The following is a 16,129-nucleotide window of genomic DNA, read 5'->3' on the forward strand; positions in this document are numbered from 1 at the left end:
ACTTTTGGGACGCATCCATAAAGTCAGCAGTTAGTACATTCTTGACTGACAGTCTGATAGCTTAGCTTCTAAAAGGAGCATTAACCACTCCAGTATGTGAACACGCAGTGACTAAGAGCATCTGTAGCAAAGTTAAGAAAGCAGAATAAAAGAATGACAATCTAAACAAGCAATACCAAAGTGTATACCATTGCATCTATCAGCATCAGGCAAATGTGATCACAAATAAATCCTTATAATACCTTGAAGTTTTCCTTCTCTAGCAAAACAGCTATTTTCTTTTCCCTGAAAAAGAAAACTATGCTTCCCATCCTACTAAAGGGCAGTAATTTTATGATACTAGCAAACATATGAGGAAGCATCTATTTCTAAAATGTACAAGTTTACACCATATCACACCTCGAATCCCATCATCTTTGTGAAATCAAATAAAACACTAAAATCGGATGCGGGGGGACCTCTAACAAGGGTAGGCATAGGAATTTGATGGCAAAATCAATCAATAAAAAAAATTTCATTAAATGCATTTACAGTAACATTTATATACCATAATTCTAATTAAAAAGTAAAGAAACTGTTCAACTATGTTTATGCCTAGTAAAAAGGCTAAAAGGACAACAATAAAATGTTCACAAGGGATATGGAGTGGTATATGCATTGACTGATATTTTTGTCTCCATGCATTTTGGTGTTATTCTCATTCAACACGTACTATTTTACAGACAAAAAAGAAAGTCAATAAGTTATTTTAAAATAAAATATTTTAAATGTGATTTAAAGGAGGATAAAGTATCAGGCTTCTGAGGTGTCAGATCAATATGCTGCAGTGGAAAGTGATTTTCTCTTCCTGATCCTTTCTGTGACAATGTGACATCTTTTCACACTTGCTCAAAATTAACTGCTTCAGCACATAATTACTGCAACTGCAGCAAATGGGCCTTTTTGTCTGTAATTCAATTACCGTGGGATGTCTTACAGTTTCAGCATTTAGAAGTGAAGCATTTACTTGACTACGTACATGGGAATAAAACAGACTCTCAACATATCATATCTTAATTAAGAATGAACTTTAAAATTCCATTTTGTTTATACCAGAGTCATCCTAGCTTATTAGCCAATGCTATGGGATCTAGTGGGAGAGCAGAAATACTGTTTTATCTCATTTCTAGGTAACTTAAGTGATTGCCCTGTTATGATCACAAGCTTGAGTTGGTTTGCTGGAGTAGACCCTTCCATCCCACAGTATTTTATCTACACAGCTACTGTGACATTATCACCTTCAATAGGGGTTTTATTGTTTGCAGGTTTGTCTTCCACACTTAATAGAAGCATACCTACTACAAAGAACAAATTCTTAGTGATGAATGAACGAGTGAACTGTCTTAGAAATAACTTGGGGAAAATGTCAGAGACAGCTTAAGAAATCATAGTGAATCATCCATAACCTCAATAACACCGAGGGGAAAAAAACTATTAAATGTTCTTCCCATAAGAGGAGTTCCCAACAACTTAGGTCATCTTTCCTTCCTCCAACCTCACTCACCCTACCCACGTTCCTAACATCTTCATGAATTTACTCTACATCTGCTTTTAAAAAGAGTAACCAAATTAGTTTTATGTGAAGTACACTTTTACAACACCTGATTTTTACTATCAACTGGCCTCTGGATTTCATTACACTGCACTGTTATGAAGCACGTTGAATGTCTGTGATTTTATTTCATGTTAGCTTTATCAGTAGCTGCTGAAAACATGCTTTCGGTGCACCTTCCCCCGTGATCTAGACTGACTTTTATGGTCAGCAGGTGTAAGATTCTGGAAATTTATATTTATAGCCCCCCTGTTGCTAGCTTTACTCTGACAGGGAAAAATAAAATTTAACCTCAGTTAAGCAACTGAGTAAAACTATCCACAAGGTAGTTCACCTTAATAAAATAGTAAGTGTGGAAATCTCCAGAATTTCTCTACAGGAAATTCTACCTTATTCTTTCGGTATATGATATGCATCTTCAGAGTCCAAAGGGTGGACGCTTTCAATCACTTCTCTGGTTAGGCTTAACTTACAGTAATATCCAGTACTCTAAAATCAGCATTTCTCAGTGAGGAAGATTTTGGCATCATGAATGGGATAGTTCCCTACTTGGCAAGACTGTTTCACTTCCTGCTGAGTTAACATATATCTAGGCTCTTTCCCTGCCCTTTGACCCCTACACCCAATCCCAGACTGTAGCATTTCACCAAATAATGTCCCACTAATTTCTAAACACTCCTTGTAGGGTTGTGGGATCCGCAGTTGAAAGTTATTGCTCTAAATAAACGTACTATATAAATTTGAATTTTAAAAATAATTTAAGACTCTTTAAAAAAGATGTTTCATAACACTATATTAACTAAACCTTTCCCCACCTATTTCCAGGAACATACAAGACTCATCTACTATATGCTTAAGGTGTCCTTGGTGGATGTATTTTCTTCGTGATCTCTGGTTGCTAACAATCCTGATATCATAAACCTTGCATTAATATTTCTATGTCTATTTGTGTTGATTACTTATAAGCTATCCAAATTAGCTTAATTTTGTTAGAAAAGGTTTCTAAAGCATTATTTATTAGCACTACCATCAGGGCTTCCACTTTTCAGGTGTTATTTTGAAAAGCATTACAGGAAGGGAGTCAACTGCTACACCCTCTATGCTAGGCCACCACGGTACATCACACAGAAAGAGGCACACTCCAAAATCCAGAGAAAAACACTACTTTTGCAAGTTTAGGCTTCTTGGTCAGCAGAGCAATGCAAAGCTGATGAGTCATTTCTAAAACATGAAGTGCAATTCTAAAACTTTCAGAAGAGTAACAAAGATCCAATTTGTTGAATTAATGAAAGGTTACATGGAATTGTAAATCTGAACTTTTTTACCATAAGAACTTCATGATCACTTAGTGAGGATGTGGCAACTTGAGTGTCTTCCTTATCTACATGTGCAGCATGTCTTAACGGACCTGTCAACAATCAAAGAAGCTTTTAAAAACTGCTATAGCGAGACCTAGCAATTCAACTGAATCGCACATGGTCTCCTATAAATATTACATAAATAGTGGTTTCAGACTGAAAATTCAGCCTCTTTCTGCTCCTTTTTCCAACAAGCCATACTGTCAGGTATGGGAAACCCTAACGCTTTCATAAACTTGGCTCTGTCACCTTTTCAAGTAATCAACAACCTCGTTTTACTTGGAAACCACTTCACCCTTACTTTCTGCACGTCTACTACCACTTGCACCCCTTGGCCTCCTCTTAGAAATATGGGGCTTCTGAAATCCTATTTGGATTTTTGGAATAATTACTTTGTAAAGAGGTACTCCTAAGAGGCGATAAAGGAATCCAACTCAGGAGTAGCTCTAGTTAAAATAGGGAAGCCAGATACGTTCGTTTATGCCATCCTTCGACTTTGGTCTGTGAGGAGCTTTTCCAGACCTTCCTAAGAACCAAAAAGCCCCATGTGGCCACTGAGGAAGGTTTGGCTTGTTTCTCCATTATCCAAAAATAGGGCTCACTTGTCAAAGTCTGACAGCCTTCTGGCCACAGTAACACTTATGGGCTCAGCAGGAAGTATCTGAAATCCTGAATTATGTTCACACTGAACACTTGTTCCTCCCAGCCTTCCCTGATCCCCGGGACTCAGATCCTACTTTCTTACTGAAGCTGTTCTTGCTGATAGTCTTTCTGTTTTAAAATACCAGTTCTGAGTCCTTCCAGGTTGTCATAGGCTAGGCTTTCCCAACGAGACAACAAGGGTTAAGTAACATAATAAATTAAAACTCATTTTAAAATACGGCTTTGGTGAAGAGTAATTTTTAATGACTCTTCATGAAGAAATTTTAGGTACTATGACATCAAGATGAGAGGGGTTTTTTAAATAAAGCCCCCACAGTACAAGTTCAGAAGAAACAGAAAGCCTGGACTGTACTAATCCCTTTCTGGTTCTGCTTGTTCATGTTTTATTTTTTCCATTTTATAAAGAAACAATCTTAAAGCAAGTAAGCAAGCACTTTAACAGAATCCTGTTGTTTCTGGGATGGATCTTTTCAATGCTGCTAGCCACACGCTACGTCTTCCTGAAGAGGTGGTATTTTATTTATCTTTGTATGCCCAGTGCTATTGTTGTGCCTGGCATATATTAGGTGCTTAATAAATGTACATTAAATCAATGGCTCTGCTGTTGGGAAACCACACAGCTTCCATATTCAGCACAGCAGAACCTGGATAAGGCTGAGAAAATATGTGACTCAAGCCCAGAAAACTCTATGAGCCTGAATTTTGGTTAATATACATCAAATTATTACCATGATATGTAAATTCCATACAAATTAAAAATTCTGTATCATCTATGTCAAAGTAAGATATGCATGGTGTCAAACATAACTGTAAACTATATTATTTAAGACTACAAACTTTACAACTTGCGATCTTACATTCAATACGAAAATGGCACTGACGCCATTTCAAAAGAACTACACAAATCTTTGGCTTTTTTTTTTTTTTTTAATGAAGCCCTTAAATATGGCTTTGAAAGAAATCCTAGACCATCCTGCTTAATTTCACTTTGTCTATGCTTCGTATCTCATGTGATCTGACATACATGTTAAGTGTGAACTCTCTTTTTTCCTGAATTTATAAACCTGCATCTATAAATTATGAGGTTATCTGCAAACAGTGTAATCTTGGGCAAGTAACCTAACCTCTCTGTGCCTTGGCAACCTCATCTGTAAAAGGAAAATAATAACAGTATCTACTTCATTGTGAGGATTAAGCCAATTTTTGTAAACACATACACTGCTTGGAGTAGTGCTTTACAGTAAGTGCAAATGAAGGTTTGCTATCATTATCATCATAATTAATCATGAACTATAAACATTCAAATCAACTTGAAAGAAACTACAATTAACAACTTTTTTTTTTTTTTTTTTTTTTTTTGAGAAAGGGTCTTGCCCTTCTTGCCCAGGTTGAAGTACAGTAGTGCAAATACAGCTCACTGCTGTAGCCTTGACCTTCTGGGCTCAAGTGATCTTCCCACCTCAGCCTCTAGAGTAGCTGACACGACAGGCGTGCGCCACCAAACCCAGCTAAGGTTTCAAATTTTTGCAGAGGCAAGGTCTTGCTGTGTTGCCTAGGCTTATCTCAAACTCCTGGGCTCAAACAATCCTCCTGCCTCGGCTTGCTTCCCAAAGTGCTGGGATTACAGGCTTAAGCCACCATGCTATGCCTATAATAACTTCTAACCATTAAACTCATGTAACCAAAAAAAGTAAAAAATTCATTCAATATTATTGAGAACCTACTATTAACCAGATGTTGTGCTAGGTTGACCTATGCTGCTTTAATCCAGTGCTCTCATCAGTAAATACCGTTAGGTAAAGAAATACCTCTGCATGTCAAAAATCTGTGGGTAGAGAAAAAATGGGGGGGGGGGGGGGGAGCAAAATATAAACAGCAGGAGCTTGGTTAAAATGTAACAATTTATAGTGACTAAGAATTCCATGAAAATGCATTTATTGGCATAAAAAGACACTCAAGATAAGTGGGAAAAAAGGTTGCATAGAATATAAGAGCCTGATTCCTTTAAAAAATACATAATAAATATGTGCTTATATATACATAAACCAAAAAAGCCTGAAAGAATGAACGCTAAATTGTTTACGACATTATCTCTCTATGATAAAATTATGGATGAGGTTTTCTTCTTTTTGGTAATTCTATTTTCTAGCTTTTCTTTAACTTAAAATACAAATAATTCAAAAATCAAAAAATAAAACATTGGGGTATACTGTATAGTTCCATAAACAATAAGCTTTTAAAAATACCAATAGGCTAAAGAGATTAACCAAATCATTTGGAAATTTGTATGCACTTAAGAATAAGATTGTTAGTTTGTTAATACAGACGTTTCTCAACTTACAAGTAAGTTAAAAATACCATTAGTGGAAAATGGTCTTTAATATACCTAAGTTACTGAATATCATAGCCTAACCTAGGTTAAACGTGCTTGAAAAACTTTTAGTATTCGATAAGTTACATAAGATATGCAACACTATTATAAAATAGACTTTGTGTTAGATGATTTTGCCCACTTGTAGGCTAATACAACTGTTCTGAGCGTGTAGGTAGGCCAAGCTAAGTTATGATGTTTGGGAGGTTAGATGTATTAAACGCATTTTTGACAGGATATTTTCAACTTAACAGTGAGTGTATCAGGATGTAGCCCCATTTTAAGTCAAAGAGCATCTGTATTTGAAAAATAAATTCAACACTAAGAAATTTTTCACAGGATCAAGGTCAATAGTTCTTAGAACTTTAAAAGAACTTTGGAACCACACCAAAAATATAATCCATATCTCTGCTATAAGCACAATGCCCTACCAAAGCAAAATACCAAAACTTATTTTCTAACTAGCAGGGGACCAATTTTCTATGCTTTCCATATTTTTATAAAATTAAGAATGTAAAATGGTTAGGAAAGCAAATTTCCCAATGTTATTAATACAGGTTACCAATGTCATGCTATGTTTGAGAACATATCAGGATGTTCTAGAAATGTTTCCTATGATGAGTGGGCAGTATGACAAAATGATTGGTTAAAATTTTTTCACTTTAAGATTATTTTAAAGTATATATGAATTCATATATTCATGAACAACCAACCTTCAGAGAAAAAAATAAAACCCTTTCTGTTCCAATTATACCCGCTAGTCGAGAATGCTTCAGGATAATGCTAAACACAATTACAAGGTGCCATCTAGTGGATGTTTTTATAAAATGTCTCTGCTTGCTTACATTTAAATCTTCATGAAATGATCTTTTAAAAAGCTATTCTGCATGAAAAAACAGCTATCCCCTACACCGCTTCCTCACCAATTACTGGTCTGAGCTGGTGGACAACAACATATTTTAAGCACACACAACTCTGACTGGTAATAGTGGTTTTAAATCTCAAGTTGAATATCTGCCACTACCACAAAGAATAAGGAACAGCCCAATTATCTCCTAAGTGGTCCAGGACCTATAATGGTTGCACAACACAAGTTAGAAAGGAGATTCAATTTAACATGTTTTTATCATTCACTTCAGATGATGATGATAAGAGATTAGCATCATTATATCGGGACAGTAATTACTGTTACTGCTGCCCTACACTATATGAAAACAAACTTACTCGTTCTAAATAAGCTATGTCTGATATTTCGAAATCAGTGTAGTGTTCCCAGCAAAGCTTGTTCCCAGCAAAGCCGTGAAAGCGGTACCACGTCCCAACATGTACACAGCTGTAAAGGCTCTTTTTACTATCAGTAAGACAAGTTATGATCAATTAAAATGGTATTAATGAAACCAACTGATGTAGCATAAATACATAAGGCAAGATGGAAGACTGATACCCAACCAAATATTTATTTATAGTATTAGACTTTGATAATTCAGATACAATTTATAATTAAACTTACTCAGATGAAACTCACATCTATCTAAATTACCTTAGTTATAGACTCATTGTTTTGTTTTGATCTTTGGAAGCAGATTCTACAATTTTTTTTAAAAAAATTCTAATTTTCTAGATATTTTCAGATTCCTACATTGTAAAACAGAACTTATCAATTTATTTGTAGGGCATCCTACTGTCTGATAATAAGTTTTTATTTTAAAAAGTTTTCTGTAGCCTGTCATAACTGGCTCCCCTAGGAAAATTCTCCATTTGTCACTGCTATTTCTGGTGTCATATTTAATTTATAGGATAATTTGTTTAAAGAGCTACTCTTCTAAAAATGAAACCCTTCAATACAGACTTGATGGGGACTGCAAATCCAGCCCTTGGAGATCATCTTGTCCCCCAATTTACAGATGACAAAAAAAAAAAAAAGACCCACAGGGGTTAAAGGTTAGCTCAAGTTCACCAAACCAATTAGTGGCAGAGTTAAGATCGGGTCTCTTGACCACAAAATCAGAACTCTTTCCGCTATATCATACTGCCTTTTTTTTCTTCCCCAAATAGCAACAGAATGTCTCCTTTAAAAGCTTCTTAAGGTACTGTAGTGTCATTTTGATCTAAAAGGTCCATGAGGGAACTGTTGCCTGAGTGTATCAGACGCAAACGAGGGTATTAAAACTGAGTTCCTCCATGATCATCAGAGAAGAGAGGGGCAAAGCAGCTTCTGTAGAGCAATCCAGATCAGTGGTTTTGACAAGGGGACTGAGAGACAACAGAACAGATTCATCAGTTATTGAAGTGAGAATCTGTGCTGTTTACTAAGAGGGCACAAGGAGCTGCTTCTGCTTCCCATCAGCACAGTCCTTAAGCTAGCTGGGGCTGAGGGAGCACCATTTCCTCCACAGGTGCTCAAAACATGATGGCCAATAAACAGAAGTTCACAAACTAACCCTCAGGATTTGAGAAGAAAAGCTCTGATTTCCCTCAAAACTGCCATCTTTTGCCTCTCATCATCTCACAGAGTAAGGATAGATACACTATACATTCTTTTAGTTCTGAACCCATTTCAGTCTCCAGGGTCTGAAACTTTAATCTGGATCTTCCTATCAGATTAATGGCAGTTGACACCGTTTAACTTTTATGGTATAGTTAAAATGTCCTTTCTGTTATTCTTCTGCAACTTATTTCTTACTATTCATAACCATATTCTGACATAATAAATGCACACATAAGTGGAAGTCTGAAAACCTGGACTCTGTAAGCAGGAACATGTCTTGGCTAAATCACCTAACCTCTCAATATCAGGTTCCCTCTTTCGTGTCTGGAGATGGCTGGCCCCTACACTCTAAATTACTCTAAGCCTGTTATTTCTTAAAAACACTCTGCAACAAATTCAACACAATAGAACTTACCAGGCCTTGCCCTAACACTACCTCTTAGCAAAGGCTTTAAGAGAAGTCTGAGGAGTGTAGTGATAGGACCAAATCTAAAAGGAGTTCTTTGTAAGATCACATGTGAATTGCTTTTGAGAAAGTCTCTTTAGACGTCTTACTTTGGCTCCTCTTCTATACAAACTGCTGTGGGAGCCTAAGAAAAGCAGCTTTCAAACGTGCAAGTACACAGATTTGGTACTGCTGCCGCCAGGCTGCAACCGCTGCCAGGGGAAAGAAGTGAGTCAAAGCAATTCAACGCATCGCACGCCTCAATGTCTTCCCTTCACTTGGCAGTGATACACTGGGATCAGTCATCCAGCTAAACGTTCAGAGTCCCAAAGTCATTACTAGTGCAAGGGTTTCCAGTCTAAAACTTCCAAGGTGATATAAAAGTTTGAAATCAATACAAAGGAGGTCCTTTTATGTTACTACTAAATGCTTGAAATAATCTGTGAAAAATTAGAAGGGTAGTGAGACAATGACTTAGGAATTCTACAATGTGTGTGTTAGAACCTTCAGACACACCTTTCTGGCTCGAAGGCGTTATGGTACTTATTAAAATAATCGAGAAGAATCAAAAGGCAGTTTTTAGTATTAGTTACATAGTCAGAATTTCCAAAGATATTTACATGTGTGTTTTTCAGGCTCCTTTGACACGTATTTCTAATTTTTAAGGGACTATAGATGACTTACACGTTCTTTTCCCTTGAAAAATGTATCATCAAAAGTATTATTAATGGTTTGGGTCAAATTATATCATATATAAGTTTGGATGCATTTTTTTTTCTAAAGAGAGTGATTAACTTTACATTTTGTGGCCATACCACTCTGTAAAGAACAGTTCACGTCTGTCCACCAATATAAATAAAATACTTGAAGACTGTCACAAGGACAGTGCCTCTTTTGACAAACTGCTCTATGCATGTTTTACACGAAACAGGGCTTCCAAATGTAGAAAAGGTATGTGTTTAAACACGAAGAAATGTATTTCTAACATGTGGGCTTCTTCATTTTAAAAACAGTTCCACAGGTATTTTATGGTAATTTTCAAGAGTTTACAGTAGTCAAATGTTATCCAGAATAAGAGAAATTTCTAAGAAAAAATTTGAAATGGGTCCTACTATAATAATTATCTGGTTTCTCTAATAAGCAGCAATTTATAAAACAGAAAACTTTATTGTAAGGAGGCATACTTTTAATCAGTATTATTTTCATTCTTTGAGAGTCTAGGAATGTTTATCTTTGCCTATGCTCTGAATTTTTTGGGGGAACTATACAACTGTTAAAAAGGAAACAAATAATATGATTCCTGTGAAGGTTTTTTGGGGTAGGCAACAGGTACAGAAGCCGAAATGCTGGGGTTTAAAAAAATGTAGATTAAAGCTTTCTTAAAAACAGATTTTAAATGGCTATTAGAAATTATTGAGCCTTTATCAACATAATAGGAAAACTCACTACCATACCCCAAGAAAAACTCTTTGCCCTAATCAAACAAATCTAATTGTCATTACATCCCATAGACGGTTTTGCAACTCCTGAAACCATTTCTACTACAAAGAACGTTTTCTCTGACACTTGATCTCTTTTCTTTATTATCAAAAGTCTGTTATTGTGAAACTCTTATTAATAACTCTTATTAACTTCATCTAACTTGATTTAGGAATAATCTTCTACTCATTTTGAACTCCTACTTTACTTAACTTCATTCAAAATCACCAAATTATGGAAGTCAGAACATACTTCAGAGATTATGCAACTTAACTCCCTTACTGAAAGACAAGAAAATTCAGGCCAAAATTAAGAAATTTTCTCAAGGTCCTAGAACCTGTTCAAGATGAAAGAGCTGGGGCCAGTACAAAGTCATTCATGGGGTTAATTTTTCATTTTCATTTATCACTGAGAAAGACTAACAATTCTAAAGCCAACAAAAGTTTATTTAATTTTTAAAAAAGTAAATCGTGACACTCTTCACAAAGGATAAAAATTTTACTTCATTAAAATTTACTTCATTAAAATGACCAACAGTCATTCCACATTCAAAGTAAATGTAGTGAGCACCCACGGCTATGCCAGCCCTTTAAAAACAAAAGGCAAAACAATATACGAGAACTAAATACTTATCCTAAGATCCTGATATTTCAGCACACTGTACTCCAATGGACTCCACTACTTAATAAAAATATGCCCTAGTTTGATACTCTTCCTCTATTCTGGTTGCTTTCTTTTACCATTCCTTACTTCAGCTTCTAAATAATTCATACCTTATACTTAGGAGATGTTATCTTGAGGAACCGGCAATAGTACAACACAGCTTCAAAAATACACACTTTCTACCTGAACTACAAAATGTTTCCAACATAGGTTCTTTTCATGAAATGCCATATTCAACTTATGCTTGAACACTGCAGTCATATTATTCTAGATCCCCTTTAACTCAAAATATCACTTTGTATCACAGGGTTACAAAATAGCCAGGACCTTCCTCCTAATAGGTCAAATCCTCTCAATACTTACTTTGTAGATTGTGATTTGAAGATAAGAACACTTTTTCTCAAATAACCTGCACTAAGAGTTATATAATTAACATAGTTATTTTACACTTGGGGAGCTAAGGTGAAGAGATACTTAAGGTCTCATACAAATGACTCTAAGACATCTGCTCTAATTCTCAATTTAACAGTCCAGACATAAGATGATGCCTCATCAGAAAGTTATCAAACAGAAGATATCATTTTCCAATTTGTCTCCAAGTTTCAAATAAAATACACTACATGTGGATATCAAAACTTCTAAAATTCATTTTATCACTGGTTAAAATTTGGTGTTTAGGACTTTTCTAAACCATGTTGATCTTTCTGTAACTGTCTGAGATAAAGAATCACAAGTAGAGACTTTGAAGATGTAAGATTTTCCAAAAAGGATCTGAGAAAACAGAATCATAAAACTAGCCTGCATTCGTGTGGTCATTATTCTTGTAGCACGCTACGCCATTATGAATATTTAGTTAAGTCAGAGACTCATCAACACTCTTTTGCTGTCTACATATTTACAGCAACAGTCTCTCAAGGAGGCAATGAGTCTGCAGTGTATACAGATCTAATAAAACGTGTGAATTGTTTTATTCTGCTGCGCTCAATTTTACAATTCTGAAAAGTCTTTTTGAGATATGTTTCTCTATATGTTTCTGGCCTTGTCCATATCATTCTTTGAATTGACTTTCTTCAGTGAACTAACGCAGTCACTTAGTTTCAACAAATAATACACATAAAATTATGATTTTTTTTTCTCAGTTTGTGAATAACACTGAGATGTAGCCCTTGTTAGGTCAATCTTGAAATGAAGATTCAATGTTTTCCTCTAAGGATCAGAAAAATAATTCAAAAGAAATACTGAGCTCTATCACTTAAGCTCTCTTAATAGTCTCAGTGGTGTTTAGGCTTAAATCTCTACAAATTTTAAGATAAAAATACACTACATGTGGATTTCCGATCTTCAAGTTACAGACAGAAGCTCTTATTACAGCAGCCAAAATATAATCTGAATGCTTATTTTGATTTCTTTGCACTACCCAAAATCAAATAACTTTTGTTGGGCAACTGCAGACACTCGGCTGAGTCAATGAACATATTTAAGACAGCTGCTTCTTGTTTGTGAACCCAGAACTATTTTTACTGAAGGAAGCGCAGGTTGTACAATGAAAAAAAATCAGAATCCTCCAAAAAAATTTTTTTAAATACTCAACAGAAAGGAACTATTTAACATGTTTAAGGATGAAACAGCAATCTGATCTATGTAAATCTCAGAACACAACTAACAGATATTCCTCAACTAGCCACATTTTTTAAAAAAAATTGTTTTTAGAAAAAAGCAACAAATTATAAAAAGCTAACATCAATTAATAACAAACACCAACCTCTCAGAATGTCTTGTGCAGGCAGTGCAGAGGTGGAGATGTTGTTGGTGTTGGTAGTGGGCAATTAATTGGGTGTCAGTACCTACTTCTTCAAACATCTGTAAAATAATTATCATTCATTAAAGTGATCCTCTCACTAAAAAATAAGCTTCCCTCTAGTATTTCTTATTAATCCAGTCAAGTGTATTAAACATTTTTATATTTATAATACAAATATGAAACTAAAAAGTTTTCTAGCTATCAATGAATAAAGTAATCGAAACTCTTCTAAATATTCCTGTTTATTCCATACTTTTTATTCTTTTTAAAATTTTTATTTTATTTTTTAATTGACATATAACAGCTATACATACTTATGGTGTTGATATGTCAATACATATGGTGTAGAGTAATTATATCAGGGTAATTATCGCATATCCATCATCCTAAACATTTATCACTTCTCCCTGTTGGGAACACTTGATATCTTCCCTGTAGCTATTTGAAACTATATATTATTGTTAACTACAGTTATTCTACAGTAGTATAACACTAGAAATTATTCCTGCTATTTAGCTGTAATTTTATATCCTTTAACAAATCTCATTTTTATTCTTGAAAATTAAGACATTAGTTTCATTTCTTAATATACTAAAATTACTATTTGGTAGAAAATGTATTCTCTTACTGTATGTTTTAAGGTGATATATTAAAAATGTATTAGTGATCTATTTTATTAACTGACATTTTCTCTGAATTTAAAGTGCTTTTCCTCAAATGCTGTAAATAAGAAATAGTTAAATCTAATTAGCTAAGTCTAATACATAACATCTGATTCAAATTCAGGTGTACTAATATACATGAAAGAATAGATATAAAAATATGTATGACTATAACCCTAATTTGGATCCATTTCATAATTCCTAATAAAGTAATATTTTGGAAATAAGAACTAAAAAGTTTATCTGTTTTCCATTTCCATGCTCATGAAATCAGAGCAGGGGTGTTAAAAGGCTTGGTGACTTGGCAGTCAGGCCTGGCTATGAATTTTGACCACTAGTAGTTATCTAACCTAAGGACCTCTGTTCATTAATCTGTAAAAGTAGACTAGGGCCTACTTTACAGGATGGTTACAATAGAAACAGATAATAAATGTGAAAAATCCCTTTTAGAGTACCTCATATATGCTGCCTTGTATACATACTGCTAAAAATGCACATTTCCTTCCCTCTTCAAACCCTTTGGCACCACTTCAACCCAAGAGATAACTATAGCAGTTCCTAAGTGATAATTTCCATTCAAACTAATCTGTATCAGATTTACTTAGAATCATGCTTTGAGGTTTTCACTCCCTGAAATCAAACCCTTCGGAGGCCCTTTACGGTCTACTCCTATTTAATTCCTTAGTTTGGTATTCTGGATCTTTTTTGTGCCCCTTCCCACCTCACTTCCCACCCACATATTCAAAACCTGGCCTCAAATTTCCTTTGCCTTTTACTATACTCCAGAAGATTTATTCAAGGCCCAGCTCCCTGCAATGGAGTGCTTTTTTGCCTCTTATCATTTGTCCAGAGAGCCCTTATTTAAAACGGCCCTTCTCTCTTCCTCTCGATGGAAGTCAAATATGATCCTAAGCAAAATAACACCTCCTTCCTCTAAATTCTTAATTTTCTACAGCATGAGCCATAAACTGCCTTGTGACACTATTCTATTATTATCTCAAATGATAATTTTAAATCTGTGACTCAGCCTCTTATTGTACCTCTACTTCAGAAATATTCACATCACCATCATCATCATCATCATCACTGCTAGCCTCTTAATTGCAGGCAGGGAGTCTTAAAGTTCCCATTGAAGACCATAGATTTAAATCTGTGAAGTTAACATTGCCACAGTTCATCCTTAACTTTAACCTCTGAATGTGGGAGGGGGATGGGAAAAAGTAGATGTCTCCGTTATTTGTCTTTGAAGTTGCCATAATAGCATAAATCAAGAAAAAGGAGAATGCAGTCCCATCATGATTTTGTCAACCATAATAAGGACAAAAAATAAGAGCCAGAACCTTTGTGTGAAAACTGTCTTGGAAGCCTTTTAAATGCAAATAATTTTAAACATATCAACAAAAGTCTCCGGCACATTTTTTAAAGATTGAAAGAAAAGGAAACGTACTCAAATCAATCCTTGATTAAGCACCAATGAGTGCAGAAGAAAGGCTATCTCCATGAGCTTTAATTTTGAAGGAACAGCTGACTGGATGACTCCATTCAGTGAAAATCAGACCCACTCCTGCCTTGGCACTGAGCTCTATTAGTTCTCTGACTCAGAGTTCCAGAGCACGAACTTTCCCAGGTCCAGAGTGGTTCTTAGCAGGTAGCTGGTTACTAAGGGATGAAAACACAAGCCCCATGTTTACTGGGCAGCTCCGGGCTCACAGAAATAACACTGCCATCAACCTGATTATAACAAACATACATCTATACATACTGTGTAGGGGTTAAGTAACAGGAAATAACTATAAATGGATGAAAACGGCAGCCAAGACTCCTCTAAGCTCAAAACAGACCTTAACCTAAGTGCAATAATGTCATCATTCAAATGATGACAGTGCTTGGCTAGCACAAGAAAAAGGAGTAGTGTCCACTGGCTAAGCACAAAAGAAGCTCACAGATTCTGAGTAAGATTTGCTGGGAGAAAACAGTTGGGCACGTGCATAGAAGAAGAAAACCGTATTTAGAAATCTTCAACAACATAATATGCAGGTGAGCTTCCTAGAAGGGTCCCAATTCCTCAAAATAAATATTAATATTAAAGTGCAGCTGCCCTACTTTCTGTTCCATTGTTTTTACAGAAACAATCAGCGATTTATTTTTCAGATTTAATAAAACCTATTCAGGTTTTTGGAAATGTAAATTTTTATAGCTAAGATAAATAAATGGTAATACACTGGAAAACATTCAAGAAAACAGATTCATTGCTCACTTCTTTTTCATCAAAATTACAGATCTATTTAAATATTTTACTTTTTAAATTTCAAATACAAACTACAAGACAAAATTAATATTGTTATTCAAGCAAGACCTAAATCTGAATGAAACTATTCAAAACTATTTTAATAAAATACTTTCTAATAATATAGATAAATCTATTTTTAGAATACTTCCTTGAATAATTACATAAACCTCAACATTGAGCTTACTTTTATATTTATTACCAACTTTACTGTGCAATAGACATGCTATAAGAGTAAAATATATATAGTTCAAAATTTATTCTTAATTTAGCATTTATAAAACCTTTTCCAAATTAAGCCTATCCAATGCAGAATCCATC

At 34.9% G+C, this 16,129-nt stretch overlaps 1 protein-coding gene across 11 annotated transcripts in view; it reads right to left on the minus strand.

Moving 5' to 3' along the window:
• LOC111542908 (HMG box transcription factor BBX) overlaps positions 1-16,129 on the minus strand; it is a 274,644-nt gene that overhangs the window by 121,002 nt on the left and 137,513 nt on the right. For 2 of the 11 annotated variants that reach the window (XM_023212539.2, XM_023212503.2), the window contains one exon: positions 12,821-12,918. The exons of the other annotated variants lie outside the window; for them this stretch is intronic. The gene's annotated coding sequence lies outside the window, so the exon portion shown is untranslated. The remainder of the gene's footprint in view (positions 1-12,820; positions 12,919-16,129) is intronic. 11 annotated transcript variants of the gene reach the window in all.

The sequence above is a fragment of the Piliocolobus tephrosceles genome, unplaced genomic scaffold (assembly GCF_002776525.5).
Source record: "Piliocolobus tephrosceles isolate RC106 unplaced genomic scaffold, ASM277652v3 unscaffolded_19, whole genome shotgun sequence".
Taxonomy (NCBI): Eukaryota; Metazoa; Chordata; class Mammalia; order Primates; family Cercopithecidae; genus Piliocolobus; species Piliocolobus tephrosceles.